This window comes from Bubalus kerabau, chromosome 8, assembly GCF_029407905.1.
Source record: "Bubalus kerabau isolate K-KA32 ecotype Philippines breed swamp buffalo chromosome 8, PCC_UOA_SB_1v2, whole genome shotgun sequence".
Taxonomy (NCBI): Eukaryota; Metazoa; Chordata; class Mammalia; order Artiodactyla; family Bovidae; genus Bubalus; species Bubalus kerabau.
Genome location: NC_073631.1, coordinates 84,393,145 through 84,408,145, shown reverse-complemented (window position 1 = coordinate 84,408,145; position 15,001 = coordinate 84,393,145). Strand labels below are relative to the sequence as shown.

The window sequence follows — 15,001 nt, the reverse complement described above, 5'->3', positions numbered from 1 at the left end:
AACATGTTTGGATCTAGAGCTTATCATACTAAGTGAAGTCAGAAAGAGAAAGACAAATACCATATGATATCACTTATATGTGGAATCTAAAATATGACACAAATGAATTTATCTATGAAACAGAAGCAGACTCACAGACCTAGAGAACAGACTTGTGGTTGCCAAGGGCAAAGGAAAGGAAGGATTGGGCATTCAGGATTATATAGTATGAATGAATAACAAAGTCCTATTATATAGCACAGGGCACTATATTCAGTATCCTGTAATAAACCATAATGAAAGCAAATATGAGAATATATATGTGTGTATATATATATATATATATGTGTGTGTATATATATATATATATCTGGATCACTTTGCTGTACACCAAAAAATAACACATTGTAAATCAACTATACTGGATATATAATATATACACATATATACTATGCAGGCTTGGCAAAGTTATATGGAAACTAGAAGTCTGATACACTACTGATGGAAATAAAGTCTTGATAAAAGCAAAACAAAGGCGGGGGGGGCGGGCTGGCGCAGCAACGTTGTGAATCGCTGGCTCCGTGGCAGTGAGTGGGTGCTTTTCTCAGCCCAACAGCGACGTTCCACAGACATGAGCTATAACCACTCCATCACCGTCTTCTCTCCCAACGGCCACCTCTTCCAAGTGGAGTACTTGCAGGAGGCCATGAAGAAGGGCTGGACCATGATCAGTGTTCGAGGAAAAGACATTGTTGTTCCTGGTGTGGAGAAGAAGTCAGTGGCCAAACTGCAGGATGAAAGGACAGTGCGGAAGGTCTGTGCTCCGGATGATAATGTCTGCATGGCATTTGCCGGCTCACTGCTAACGCAAGGATAGTCACCAACAGGGCCCGGGTGGAATGCCAGAGCCACCGGCTGACTGTGGAGGACCTAGTCACCATGGAGTACATTACCCGTTATATCGCCAGTCTGAAGCAGCGCTACACACAGAGCAAGGGGTGCCGGGGGTTTCGCATCTCTGCCCTCCTTGTGGGTTTTGACTTTCATGGCACCCCCTGACTCTATCAGACTGACCTCCTGGCACATACCATGCCTGGAAAGCCAATGCCATAGGCCGGGTTGCCAAGTCAGTGCGTGAATTCCTAGAGAAGAATTATACTGAGGAAGCCATTGAAACGAACTGACTATTAAGCTGGCTATCAGGGTCCTTCTGGAAATGGTTCAGTCAGGTGGCAAAAACATAGAGCTTGCTGTTGTGAGGCGAGATCAACCCCTCAAGATTTTAAATCCTGAAGAAATTGAGAAGTACATTGCTGAGATTGGGAAAAAAAAAAAGAAGAAAATGAAAAGAAGAAACAAAAGAAAGCATCATGATGAGATTAAATTTTGCTTGTAACAATTTTAAAATTCAAATCATGGCTGATTTCCAAAATGATACATAGGTATTTCCATTCCATTTATCTTCACTGTCCAAGTGTCCTACAATAAATTTGCCTATTTTTTTTTTAAAGTGAAACAAAAAGATGTTCAATGTCTTTACACATTAGGGAAATTCAAATCAAAACCACAATGAGATCCTACTTCACCTTCACTAGAAAAGAATGGCTGTAATCAAAAAGATAGTATTGGTGATGTTGTGGAGATATCAGAATCTTCATACACTGCTGGTGAGAATGTAAAATAGTATAACTGCTTTGTAAAACAGTTTGGCTATTCTTGAGAAGATTAAACAGAGTGATCATATGATTCAATAATTTCATTCAGGTATACCTAAGAGTATTGGAAACATATGTCCATGCAAAAACTTGTACATAAATGTTCACAGCAGCATTATTCATCACAGCCAAAAAGTGGAAATGACTCAATGTTCATCAATTGATGGCTAGATAAACAAAGTGGTTTATCCACACAGGGAATATTCCTGGCAATAAAAAGGAATGAAGTACATGCTATAGTGATACTGAGCCAAAGGCTTGCTGCCCCATGTGCATAGAAACCAATACTGCGGCACTGGCTTTTGAGGAAAGAACAAGCTTTATTGCAACATGAACCTGTAAGGAGACAGGAGGCCTAGCTCAAATCTGTTTCCCAAATCTGGGATTCAGGCAAACTTTTATGAGTTGGGGGAGAATGGATTAGTATGCAGATATGCTGGTGGGACAGGTTTCAAAAGGAGGGCTTTGGAACTTGGCATTTATGGGAAGATATGGGAGGAGGCTTCGGCAGTGGATCTTCTGGGTTCTGAAAGGGTTCTAGCATTCAAGTTCCAGTCATGTCTCCATAGTTTAGTTCCGGGGTTTGGGGGGCATCACACTGTCTTTATAATTTCCCATGCCTAGGGCCTCACCCAACACAAGGGAGTTGGGGGGAACTTTAGTTCCGAGTGTTATTAAAGGTCAAAACTTTCTCTTCTGTGCATAATTTATGGTTTTGCTCTGTTGTCTTTGAAAAACAGCTCAGTATCTTATTATTGACAGAGTACGACTTGTTTCAGCTCTTCCTACAGTTGCAACAACGTGGATGAAACTTGAAAACTTTGTGCTAAGTAAAAGAAGTCAGTCACCAAAAAAACACATATTATATGATTCTATTTATATGAAATGTCCAAAATAAGTGAATCTATAGAGGTAGAAAGTAGATGAGCGCATGCCTAGGACTGGGGGTTTGGGAAAAACAGGGAGTGACTGATAAGGTTTCTTTGGAGGGTGATGAAAAGGTTCTAAATTGACTGTGGTGATCGTTGTGCAAATGTTAATATGTGAAAAAAACTATCGAACCGAACACTTTAAATGGATGAAACGCATGGTATGGGAATTATATGTCAATAAAGCTGATATCTTTCAAATAAAGATTGCATACTGTATGATTCCATTTATATAACATTCTCCATCTAGAGATGGAGAACTGATTAGTGGTTTCCAGGAAGAGGAGGGGGAGGGGTGGGTATAAATACAAAAAGGCAGCAGGAGGGAGTTCTTTCTCAGCAATGGAGCAGTTCTGTATCTTGATTGTGGTGGTGATGACAGAAATTTCCAGAGGCGATCAAGCTGCGTGGATATATATACACACAAATGAATACAGTGTTTCTTTTTTTTTTTTTCCAAGTGGTTAAAACTGAATAAGGCCTGTAGTCTAGAACAGTAATGTACCAATTTCCTGGCTTTGACACTGTACTACACCCATATGATGTCACTACCTGGGGGAAATAGGTGAGAGGTATAGGAAGCTTGTTGGATTAGTTTTACAGTTTTCTACAAGCCTATAACTATTTCAGGATAAAAACTTAAGATAGAATTACAGTTGTCCAAAATTGGAACACTTTCTCCCATGGAATGATTTATCTGTTGCCAGAGTTTTTTAAAAGCCTTGGTATCATTAAAATTCTACAAATAATAAATGCTAGAATAGCATAGGGAACTCCACACAATACTCTGTAATGGCCTAAATGGGAAAAGAATCTTAAAAAAAGTGGATATATGTACATGCGGGCTTCCCAGATGGCACTAGCGGTAAAGAACCTGCCTGAGGATGCAGGAGACATAAGAGACATGAGTTTGATCCCTGGGTCAGGAAGATCCCTTGGAGGAGGGCCCAGCTAACACATTCCAGTGATCTTGCCTGAAGAATCCCATGGACAGAGGAGCATGGTGGGCTACAGTCCATGGGGTTGTGACTTAGCATGCATGTACACATATATATGTACATATGTATATATACATTTGAAACAGCATGGTAAACCAACTATACTCCAATAAAAAAATTTAAATAATAATAATAATAAACACTGGAGAGGCTGTGGATATCAAGGAAACTTCCTACAGTATTGATAAGAATGTAAACTGGTGCAGCCACTGTGGAAAACAGTATGGAGGTTCCTTAAGAAACTAAAAATAGAGTTGCCATATGATCCATCAATCCCACTCCTAGGCATGTATCCAGATAAAACTCTAAATTCAAAAAGATACACGCACCCTAATGTTCATAGCAGCACTATTCACAGTAGCCAAGACATGGAGACTATCATAGGATGTGAAGTCAGACAAAAACAAATACCGTATGATATCACTTTTATGTGGAATCTAAAATGTTAGATTGAAATGAACTTATTATTTGTAACTTAAATAAGTTACAAATGAACTTATTTATCAGGATTTCCAGGTGGCTCAGTGGGTTAAGAATCTGCCTGCAATGCAGGAGACCTGGGTTAGGAAGATCCCCTGGAGGAGGGCATGGCAACCCACTCCAGTATTCTTGCCTGGAGAATCCCATTGACAAAGGAGCCTGGCAGCCTGAAGTCCATGGCACCACAAGGAATCAGACACGACTGAAGCGACTGAGCATACATACATGCACGAACTTATTTATAAAAAAAAACAGACTCACAGACATAGAAAGCAAACTTAAAGTTACAAACGTGTTTCCCCTCTTTGGAGGGTGGGGAAGGGATAAATTAGGATTCACAGATACAGACTACCCTACATATAAAAGAGATAACCAACAAGGTCTCACTGTAGAGCACAGGAAACTATATTCAATATCCTATGATAAACCATAATGGAAACAAATATATTATTTGCTGAACATTAGCAACTAACACAGCATTGTAAATCAACTATGCTTCAGTAAAAAATAAGATAAAAATAAATAAATTTTTTAAAGGTTAGGTGAATCTGTATCTGGGATACTAAAAATTGTAGAGGGCTGGCAATTGAAAAGACTTTTTTCCACGGCAAATTCCAGATCCAGCTGTTACACAAGCCAGCCCTGTCCCTACTTACAGTTTTAGGCCTGAGAATGAGGTCTGGGACATGGAGGCTCTCAGAAATGCCTGGATGGGCCAGGCTACCCTCTGGTTCCAGGTGACCCAAAGCTCTTTATCTCCCAAGGCTGACTTGACAAACTCAGTTCTCTCTGGGCAAACCCAGCTCCAGTGAAGCTGAGGTTCTGTCTGGAAAATCTTTTCCTAAGATAAAAAGCAACTTCCTGCTCTAGGAGCCATTTGAAGATAGAGACTGAATCTCACTCCCTCTAGAATTCCCCATGCCCAGGGCTTCACCCAACACAAGGGAATGGCTAGCAGATGAGCATGTCTTACATATCACTCCCAGTCCCTGTGGGTCTCAACTCTGGCAGCACATCAGAGCTTTTAGAAATATGGCAGATCCAGTTTTATACTACATGCTAAGTCACTTCAGTCGTGTCCGACTCTGTGCGACCCCATAGATGGCAGCCCACCAGGCTCCCTGTCCCTGGGATTCTCCAGGCCAAGAACACTGGAGTGGGTTGCCATTTCCTTCTCTAATGCATGAAAGTGAAAAGTGAAAGTGAAGTCGCTCAGTCGTGTCCGACTCTTAGTGACCCCATGGACTGCAGCCTATCAGGCTCCTCTGCCCATGGGATTTTCCAGGCAAGAGTACTGGAGTGGGGTGCCATTATAGTTAAATCAGTTTGGAGTGTTCTTTTTCACTTCTGCTTTTCTATTTTATAGCATCCTCAATGTCATTCTTACATCAGGCTGGATGATGAGTTTCTGAGGCATATTTCTTACGCTGGTTCTCAGAGGAGGGTCATTCCTAAGGAGGATTCAGTTAAATATGATGTCAACCAGACATCTAGCTTGGAGACTCATCTAAGCTTCCACAAATTTATTGTATCTATTTTAACGTAAGTGTTAGTTGCTCAATTATGTTCGACTCTTTGTGACCCCATGAAGCCTGTCAGGACTTCACCCATGGAATTCTTCAGGCAAGAATACTTGAGTGGTTGCCATTTCCTTCTCCAGGGGATCTTCCCCACCCAGGGATTGAACATGGGTCTCCTGCATTGCAGGTGGATTCTTAACCATCTGAGCCACATAGTAAACATAAGCCAAAAGCACTGAAAGCTGTTCAGTGTAAACAAAGCCTAATTCCCACCCAGCTCCCCAAAGGCCACCATTTGGTTTTTGTTTTTTTGTTGTTGTTTTTTTTTGTTTTTGTTTTTGTTTTTGTTTTGCTGCATCGCATATGGGATCTTCATTCCAACCAGGGATTGAACCCATGGCAGTGGAAGCATGGAGTCTTAACCACTGGATTGCCAGGAAAGTCCTGAGGCCACCATTTGTATCAGCTTATTTTTCCTCCCAAACACTCTCTGCCATAACACACACATATACTCATGTAGAGATGCATTTTAGAAGACACAGACCCTTGTGGGATTTAATGTGCTTGTAAAAGCTTCTGGGGAGAAAGAAACATTTGGATATGCTGCACCCTATCTACTGCATAGTGCATATTAAAATTTCTGAGTGTTCACAGCAATATTTTTTTTGATCTGTCTCCTAGAGTAAAGAGAATGAAAACCAAAATAAACAAATTGGACTTAATCAAACAAAAGCTTTTTCAGAGCAAAGGAAACCACAAACAAAACAAAATGAAAAGATCTCCCACAGAATAGGGAAAAGTATTTGCAGATGATATGACCAAGAAGGGATTAATGGCCCAAAGGCACATGAAAAGATGCTCAGTATCACTAATTATTAGAGAAATACAAATCAAAACTAAAATGAAGTACCACCTCACACCAGTCAGAACGGCCATCAATAAGCGGTACTGGACAGCTACATATAAAAGAATAAAATTTGAACACTGCCTAATACCATACACAAAAATAAACTCAAAATGGATTCAAGAGCTAAATGTAAGATTGGACATTATAAAACTCTTAGAGGAAAACACAGGCAGAACACTCTTCAACATAAATCGCAGCAAGATCTTTTTTGATCCACCTCCTAGAGTAATGAAAATAAAAAGAAAAACTAACAAATGAGACCTAATTAAACTTAAAAGCTTTTGCACAGTGAAGGAAACCATAAACAAAACGAAAAGACAACCCTCAGAATGGGAGAAAATATTTGCAAATGAAGCAACCCACAAGAGATTAGTCTCCAAGATATACAAAAAGCTCATGAAGCTCAATATTAAAAAAAACCCTAACCACCCAATAAAAAAATGGGCAGAAGATATAGACATTTTTCCAAAGAAGACATACAGGTGGCCAAAAAGCACATAAAAAGATGCTCAACATTACTAATCATTAATGAAATCAAAACTACAATGAGGTATCACCTCACACTGATCAGAATGGCCATCATCAAAAAAATCTACAAACAGATGCTGGAAAGGCTGAGGAGAAAAGGAAACCCTTCTACACTGTTGGTGGGAATGTAAATTGGTGCAGCCACTATGAAAAACAGTATGAGGTTGCCTAAAAAACTAAAAATAGAGTGGACGTATGATCCAGCAAGCCTACTCCTAGGCACATATCCAGAAAAGATGAAAACTCTAATGTGAAAAGATACCTGCACCCCAATGTTCATAGCAGCACTATTTATTCAGTACAATCGCCAAGACATGAAAGCAACCTAAATGTCCAACAATGAATGGATAAAGATGTGGTATATACACACGCAATGGAATACTGCTCAGCTACAAAAAAAGAAATAGAACCACTTGCAGCAACAAGGGTGGACCTAGAGATTATCATACCAAGTGAAGTAAGTCAAACAGAAAAAGGCAAATACTCGTGATATCACTAATATGTGGAATCTAAAAAAATGATACAAATGAGCTTATTTACAGGACAGAAACAGACTCACAGACACAGAAAACAAACTTTTGATTACCAAAGAGGAAAGAGGAGGGGGAAATAAATTAAGAGATTAACACATACTTTTTATAAAATAAACAAGGACCTACTGTATAGCACAGGGAACTATACTCATTATCTTGTAATGACCTATAATGAGAAAATCTTAAAAAGAATACTTGAGTGGGTTGCCATTTCCTACTCCACTTAAAAAGAATATATATGTATATTTAGGTGGATCATTTTACTATCCAGTTGAAACTAATACATTGAAAATTAACTGTACTCAAAAAAAAAAAAAGTTCTGTTTCTCACACTTTTTGAACTTAGAACTTTTCTTTTGGGGGAAATTCTTTAAGACTTCTAGTGCTGGCATTTTCGGGCACACCATCTAGGTGAATACTGACATAGATGGGTCGGTTATAGCCGATAAATTAGTGAACATGTCTTCATTCCTGGACATCCCCGGTCCCTTGTGATCCTTTCCCTCTTCGGGTCCCAGCTACAACGTTCTGGGCTCATAGTCCCAGAGAATGGGGGTGGGGCCGAGTTGTACAGTGACAGAAAAGTACAAAAGACACAAAAGTGACACAAAAAATCTGATCTAGATTTCTGACTTTGAAGCTATATCAAAGCAGCAGCTGAGCTATAAAGTCTAGAATTGCAGTTCCTAATGCCTCTGGTAATCCAAACTCCTTGAGGACTAGAACCTTGACTTATTCGTTACTGTATCCCCAGTCCTTGGAACAAAGCCTGGCGCAAAGATGACCCTTAATACACACTGAACAAAGGAAAGGAAGAGGACTTACCTCCTTTCAGGAACCCTCCCCAGATTAGGCTGAACCAGGTTCTGTAGTCATTTGAGAAATAGTACGTTGGCCTTTTGGGTCCAAAAGATACCACTCCCCCATCTCTATCCCACAGACACACAAATAGTAGATGCATGCCATGTAGGAATGTCCAGCCTGGCCTCTTGTGGCTACATACCCACATTTTCCACTGTGTGCTGGCCATGTCTAGCAGGACAAAGTGGATACAGCTGGCATTCCTCTCCCTACAACTTGGCTCTAACTAGCCCTTCCTTCCCCTCAGGTACACTTTAGTCTGTTGTTTCCCAGGATGGTACTACCCTCCTCTGACATCCACATTCATGAAAAGGGCCCCTCTCCCATGGCCATCTGAACCCCACTCAGCTTTTCCAGGCAGAATCAAAACACAGCGATGGATTCCACCCTCCGGTACCATGGCCACCGCTCCTAGGGTAAACGGACGGGCAGCGTTGAGAACTGAATTCAAGAGGATTATCAGAGAGGAGGGGAGAAGTGAAATTGGGGACCGCATGAGAGGAGGTGCCTGTGGAACATCTAGGAGGAGAGGAAGCTGCGCATCTCAGACTTACTCCTTGCCAGGTACTATTTTTCCAAACTCCTGACTAGCGGCTCCGGCGTCTGCCTCTGCTCGCGGCCTACTCTTCCACACCTGCCTAGATACCATCGACGTCTCGGGATTCCCGCTATCTTATTGGTCGATATTCCTCTGCCCGTGCGTGGGAAGAAGGGAGAGCCGTGGTTCCTTGAGATCTCGAAGGCTGTTTCCCTGGTGACTGTAAGCTGGCTGCACCCGAGGCGCCCACGTGGGCCTCCCCCAGCCCTCTCTAGGAGATGGGATCTCCTTGGGCAGAGACTGCTCCATCTGTCGTGCCTGAAAACCGGAAACCGGATCCACCCTGCTCCCTAGTGCATCCGCAGCACCAGCGCAGAAAGGAGGCACTCAGCCTCCATCGGCGCTCGAGTCTGTGGCCACTAGCTTTGTTTTTCGCATCGTGGCCTTGGATTAGTCTCTCCTCAAATCAGAGAGAAGATATTGTCGGAGATGATCCAGAAGCAGTTTCGGCTTCAGAATCAGAGAATGAGCGGTTCATCCAGGAGCCTGGATTCCTGACCTGGCCTTGTATCCTACCTCAGTTTCTTCATCTGTAAAATATGAGTGTTGAGACTTGGAACATGGGAGAAGGGGTGGAGGGTCATTAGAGCCCCTTCCAGCCTGTCTTCAAAGCCTGGGATCTCTTTCAATGGCCAGTTGTCTTTGAGGGTTTCAGATGAAGGGACCAGCCTCCAGTCACTTGCTTAGGAAGAAACTGAATCAGAACCTAGGTCATTTCCAGTGCTTCTAATGAGCAAGACACTGAGTGACCTTTCAGTCTACAAATGAGGAAACTGAGGCTCTGAAAGGTCACTCAGACTCAGACTGAGGACTGTGAACCCCTCTTCCATGGTGTGTCCCTATAATTAGGAAAAAACGTGTAGAGTAAGTGCCAAGTACACGGCACTTAATAAAAAAAAATCACTAAAGTGTATTTAATTTTTAATAAAGAAAATATATTCTTATTAAGTGTATTCAGTGTTGTGTCCCTAAGCTTATTCTGTTAATTATTTTTTCCCTTTGTCTAGTCTGGCTTCTCCAGTTCTTCTCCCCCACCCCTCCCCCATTTCTATAATTCCTAGGGACTCAGCTTATTTCTCTCTCATCTGGGTCACTTCACAGCCCCCTCCTTGAGATCTTTACTCCAGCCTGCTGTAGAGCTGAATAAAACCCTATATCTTATTTTATTTTTTTTAATCATTTGGTCACACAGCAAGGCGTATGGGATCTTAGTTCCTTTCCAGAGATGGAAACTGTACCTCCTGCATTGGCAGTATGGAATCTTAACCACTGGACAGCTAGGGAAGTCCCTAAACCCTATCTCTCTTCTTGTCTTCACTATGCTCAAAGCAAGGCCACACAACTTTACTATATTAGGGATTTTGTAGTATTTACTATAAATACTATAAATGGCTTTTATAGTATTTATAAATACTATAAAATAAATACTATAAATTTACATTTATAAATACTATAAATGGCTTCCCACTGGCTCAGTGCCAAAGAATCTGCCTGCAATGCAGGAGACCTGAGTTCCATACCTGGGTTGGGAAGATCCCCTGGGGAAGGAAATGACAACTCCAGTATTCTTACTTGGGAAATCCCATGGACAGAGGAACATGGTGGGCTACAGTCCATTCGGTCATAAAAGAGACATGATTTAGCGACTAAACAACATTTACTATAGGAATACAGTTGGGGACAAGAAAAAAAGGAATCAGGACAATTACAAAGCTCAGGAAAATGATACCAAGATGAAACATGACTCCTCTGCCAGGCATCCCACTTGGTACTGGCCTAGGCTCACTTCTCAGCTCAAATGCCATCTCTACAGGTCATTCCTGAATCTCTGTAGCCAGCTCAGATCTCTCCTGACCTGTGGCCTCAACTGTGTACTGTGTAATGTCTTCATTCTTTCACTCAAGAACATGTGTCTCTCTCCACTTCTCTGGGTAGGTCTTGCAAGGAATAAGCCAGTGAAAGTCCAGTGCCCATTTCTGATCTAGCAGCCTGGAGAGGGATGAACTAGGCAAGAACCAATCTACCTCTGCCAACAGGAATAAGGATGCTATGTAAGAGATCCAAGTCCCCTAAAATACACATTTTGTTGATTCTGATGATGCTTTGAGAACCACTGGACTCTGTTTCCCACCTCAGTTGTTTTTATTCAGTTGCTAAGCTGTGTCCAACTCCTAGCCACCCCATGGACTGAAGCACAACAGGCTCCCCTGTCCTTCACTCTCTCCCAGAGTTTTCTCAGAATCATGTCCATTGAGTCAGTGGTGCTAGCTAACCATCTCATCCTCTGCTGCCTCCTTCCCATTTTCCTTTCAATATTTCCCAGCATCAGAGTCTTTTCCAATGTGTCAGCTCTTCATATCAGGTAGCTAAAGTATTGGAGCTTCAGCATCAACTGAAAGTAGACCCCAGAGCAATGAAGCCTTGGTCCAAGAGGGGTCCATGTGGAACAGAGAAATCTTTCCTTGTGCTGTGTTCACCTTCCTCACTCTTCTAGTTAATTTATGGCTTCTGGAACCCAAAGCTCACAAAACCTTTCATGAAAGGGCCACAGTTTACATCATCACATCTCTCATGGATCTCTTTCTCCTCAAAATGTACCTTGAAGTTTTTGTATAAGCTCTTCCCTCTGCCTAGACTCTACCCTGCTCCTTGTTCCAGCTGTGCCACCTACATTTTCACCAGGCTATTTGCTGTTCTCCAACCTTCTGATCTCAGCTTAGACATCACTTCCTCTAGGAAGGCTTCCTGAACTAACTGCTTATCTGTCTTCCCCAGTATCAAGCATAATACCTGGCATAGAATAGATGCTCTATAAATACTTGTTAAATTTAAAAAATGGTGGAGGGGACTTCCCTGGTGATCGAGTAGCTAAGACTCCTCGCTCCCAATGCAGGGGGTCTGGGTTCAGTCCTGCTCAGGAAACTAGATCCCGCATCATTCAACTAAGAGTTAACATGCCACAACGAAGATCAAAGATCCTGAGAGCTGCAACTAAGACCTGGTCCAGCCAAATAAATAATAGTTTTTTGTAAATGAGGAACTCCCTAGTAGTTCAGTGGTTAGGACTCAGCGCTTTCACTGCTATGAACCTGGATTTGATCCCTGGTTGGGGAACTAAAATCCTGCAAGCCATGCAGTGCAGGAAAAAAAATTAAAACAATTAAATGGTCAATCTGTGACTGTTCTTTCTGATAATGACTATCCAGTAGACAGTGTTATCTTTTATTTTGTCCCTCCTAGTTTGAAGGAATAATGCATACCATATGTTTATTACAGAATGTTTATCTTTATGTTCTCTGTAACAAGAAAATGGGAATCCAGCCCATTTTCAAAGTTTTGTACTTTTTATAGACAAATTAGAAAAAAAGGGAGGCCAGATCACAGCCCTGTGTTGGGTTTGCCAACAGTTCAGTTTGAAGACTGTTTCCATAGAGATCTGGCCTCCCCTATTCCAGTGACAACCAACAGTCATTCTCAACTGTAGCTCACCTGGGAGTCTTAAAAAATACTCATCCCCAGAAATTCTATGCAGTTGGTCTAGGGCATGGCCTGGGCAACAGATTCTTGAAAGTTACTCAGGTGATTCCAATGTACAGCTAAAGATGAGAATCCCTGTCAGATTGAAGTAGAGCATCATCAGTGTTCCCTCCTGGCAGACTTGTGATAACAGCCCTGGTGGAACAATGGAGTGGGTTTTCATTTGGGTGACACATTACTGGTACTGGCAATTTGACTGGCAGTGAGCAGTGCCAGCAATCTCTGCAATAACAGTTCTAGACAACTACAGGTAACCTAGGATCACCAACCTCAACTGGTGGCAGAAAACCAGCTCTGGTCTCATCACCAAGAGGCCTAGAAAGGGAGACTGATCTTCAGTCAGACTACAAAAGCAGCTGCAAGAGCTGAATAAGGACAAAGCAGAATAAGGAGGCTTGTGCTGCCCAGGTTTGTGCAAATGTCAATGTCAGTTTCTTCAGCTTTAAAATGTTGATAAAAATACTACCCACGACTTCTCTGATGGTACAGTGGATAAGAACCCGCCTACTAATGCAGGAGACATGGATTCAATCTCTGGTCTGGGAAGATTCTGCAAGCCAAGGAGCAATTAAGCCCATGCACCACAGCCACTGAGCCAGAGCTCGAGAGCCTGCAAGTCACAACTACTGAGCCTGTGCATCACAACTACTAAAGCGTGCACACTCTAGGGCCTGCAAACTACAACTACTGAAGCCTGTGCTCCTAGGGCCTGTGTTCCACAACAAAAGAAGCCACCTCAATGAGAAGCTCGTACACCACAAAGAAAGAGTAGCCCCTACTTACTACAACTTGAGAAAGCCCTTGTGTATCAATGAAGACCCAGTGAAACAAACAAACAAAAATACTACCTCTCTTATAACCCTTTCAGACTTCAGACAATACTGCAAAGCTACAGTAATCAAAACAGCATGGTATTGGAACAAGAACAGACATATGGCCCAATGGAATAGGATAGAGCACCAAGAAATAAAATCCACACATCTATGTCAATTAGTTTTTGACAAAGGAAGCAAGAATATATTAATACAATGGAGGAAAGACAGTCTCTTCAGCAAGTGGTACTGGGAAAGTTGGACAGTCACAAGCAAATCAGTGAAGTTAAAACACAGCCTCACATGATACACAAAAACAATATCAAAATGCTTTAAAACTTAAATGTAAGACCTAACACCATAAAACTCTTAGAAGAGAATATAGGCAAAACATTCTCTGACATAAATTGTACCAATGTCTACTTTTGTTAGCCTACCAGGGCAATAGAAATAAAAGCAAAAACAAACAAATTGGACCTAACTTAACTTATAAGCTTTTGCATAGCAAGGGAAACCATAAACAAAGTGAAAAGACAACCTTGGACAGGGAGAAAATATTGACAAATGACACAACCAACAAGAGCTTAATTTCTAAAATAGGCAAACAGCTCACACAATAACAGAAAAACAAGTAACCCAATCAAAAAGTGGGCAGAAGATATGAATAGATATTTCTCCAAAGAAGAACAATAGGCATGTGAAAATATGTTCAACATTACTAATTATTAGAGAAATGTAAATCAAAACTACAATGACCTCACAATGATCAGAATGGCCATCATCAAAAAGTCTACAAATAATAAATATTGGAGAAGGTGTGGAGAAAAGATAACCTTCCTCCACTCTTGGTGGGAATGTAAATTGGTGCAGCCACTATGGAAAACAGTATGGAGGTTCCTCAAAAAACTAAAAATTGAATTGCCATATGTTCCAACAATCCCATTCCTAGGCATACATACAACTCTAACCCTAGCTGTAATTCAAAAAGATACATGTACCCCAATGTTCAGACCAGCACTATTTACGATAACCAAGACACGGAAATAACCTAAATGTCCACCAACAGATGAAAGGATGAAGAAATGGTATAAATATATACAGTGGAATATTACTCAGCCATAAAATAGAATGATATAATGCCCTTTGCAGCAATGTGGATGGACCCAAAGATTATGATATCAATACTAAGCAAAGTAAGTCCGAGAAAAATATATGATATCACTTATACATGGAATCTAAAATATGACACAAATGAACTTAATCACAAAACAGAAATAGAATCACAGATATAGATAACAGATTTGTGGTTGCCAAAGGAGGGGTGGGGGAGGGACGGATTGGGAGTTTAGGATTAGCAGATGCAAATGATTATATATAAACAAAGTGTAAACAACAAGTCCTACTGTATAGCACAGGGAACTATATTCAATATCCTGTACTAAATTATAATGGAATAAATACTACCTGCCTTGTTAGTAGTTACATAGAATAAACAATTTAATGTATATGAAATGTTACTAAGGGGTATATAAGTCTTCACTGCTACTGTGGTTTGGAACAGTGAGGAAATAGGACAGTGTTTCAGTGGATAAAATAAGATTTTT

The 15,001-nt window shown here is 41.2% G+C and overlaps 1 pseudogene; it reads left to right on the top strand.

Annotated features, from left to right (window-relative positions):
• The first annotated feature begins 343 nt into the window (after positions 1-343).
• On the top strand, positions 344-1,861 carry LOC129658604 (proteasome subunit alpha type-7-like; annotated as a pseudogene).
• The last annotated feature ends 13,140 nt before the right edge of the window (positions 1,862-15,001 follow it).